Below are 1925 nucleotides of genomic sequence, written 5' to 3'. Positions count from 1 at the left end.
TTTGCTTCTCTTTAATTAATTTCCATGGTGATATTTATTATTTAGTTGCATCTATTAGAATTGTTTTTTCCCTTGCTTTTCCATAACTTAAAGCTTCATTAATAAGTCATTTATTTTTACTCTTTATAAATTTTTAATGTAGATACTTGGAGTCATAAGTTTTTTCCTGATTGTTCTTAATGTGCTTCAAGTTTTCTTTTTCATTTTCATCTCATTCCAGGATTTTAAAATTTTTCTTTCTTGATTTCTCCTTTGATCTGTTCATCATTCTACAACGTGTTGGTTAAGTAATAGCCTATGGTAAAATGAGCCTTCCTTGTATAGTGGATGTTATAACTGTAAGTTTATTGCTTTTCCATCAAGCATGTTTTTATGACTCAATATTTGGGGCCTTCTTATATGTATCTTTTTAAAAATAACATGTTTTCTTACCATCAAGTGGTAAGAAAAAACTGCCAATGATTTTAATAAGGATAATATTTTAACTGGCATGTTATTGTAGAATGTAGAAACAGTGATATGTAATATAGTACTGTGACATATATGACTAGCTTTTCTAAAGAAACAGGTGTAGATTGCAGCAATGTGGACAGCATCCTAGAGGAAATCAGTCCAGTATTCATGATTAGAACCAAATATGAAAGCCAGCAAACCACAGTAGACTAGCTCACCATCTCACCTGCCTGTAGACTCATCAGGCCAGGTCACTCAGTTAGTGACCATAATGTTTCTCCTGCTGACTCATAAACTACTGCCCATCTATAATTTTAGCTATGCCATTGGGTTTTGGTTTACCTATTCTAAAAAGTAAAATAAAATTCCATACTTCAATTTCCTCAATAATTCATATGATGCTTTTGAAAATATTAGAGCCCAGAAGAAGTAAACTTTACTATTCACAACTTCATCTAAATCCAGAGAAATATTTATAATTTTATAAGTCTGATCATAATAACAGTGATAGATCATATTACTTGGCTTAAGACAACAACATTCACAATCTTTAGTCTGCTTTAAGCTTGAGATTGTTTTCCAAAACAAATCCATGCTACTTCTTGGTAAAATGAATAACTTAATAAACTTCCACAATGCTTTTTGATGGATGAAAGTCTGCCAAATTTATTGTTGGAAACCTTAATCAGAACAATGCTACGAGACCCATCTTTGACTTTTGCCACACATCCGAACCCCCATTCATGGTGCATATATTTATGATGTCCGGATTCATCAATGCTCATTCTTTGGTCCCCACCTGCCATTGATCCAGATTTCTCCACGTTAAGAAATAGTGCTTTTCTGTAGGTCACAATTAAAAGCATTTCTTCTCATTGGATAGATACCTAGTTCTAAGGGCAAGAAAAATGCGTCACATCCTGTGCTTTCAGAGTTTGTCATAATTTTCTCTTGGATACATATCAAGCCCTCACAGCTAGGCCGCTTAAAACAATATGCATTCCTTCCAGTTTAGTAAAACACTGCTGTTCTCATATTGCTATAGTCAATTTATACTGATTATTCTGCTGAGGGAAGACATTGGCAAATCTGCTCCACTCACTTTCAGAAGAGTTGCACTTGCTTTGCTGTAGAAGACTGAAGCCAGGTAATGGATTAAGGGCTTTGCCAGAAGACAAGCCTGACTGAGCTACATCATGGAGTTAGTACTGTGAGCAAGTGATCACAGTTTATCCTTATTTTTTTGTATTACAATTGCTTTACATGTATATTGATAATTTTAAGTAGTGAAAGTAAATACATTTATCACAAACCTTTACATGCATATATAGGAAAGAAAACATCATGTAGTCACCTTTTCCTCTAGGCTTCTCTACCTAGTTCTTTTCATTGTCTCCGATTCCTTCTTCCCACTGTAGCCTTTGTACCCAAAATGCCCTCTTCCACATTCATTTCACATATGATTTATTACA

Source organism: Grammomys surdaster, unplaced genomic scaffold (assembly GCF_004785775.1).
Source record: "Grammomys surdaster isolate TR1022 unplaced genomic scaffold, NIH_TR_1.0 174, whole genome shotgun sequence".
NCBI lineage: Eukaryota > Metazoa > Chordata > Mammalia > Rodentia > Muridae > Grammomys > Grammomys surdaster.
This window is presented reverse-complemented; position numbering follows the sequence as displayed.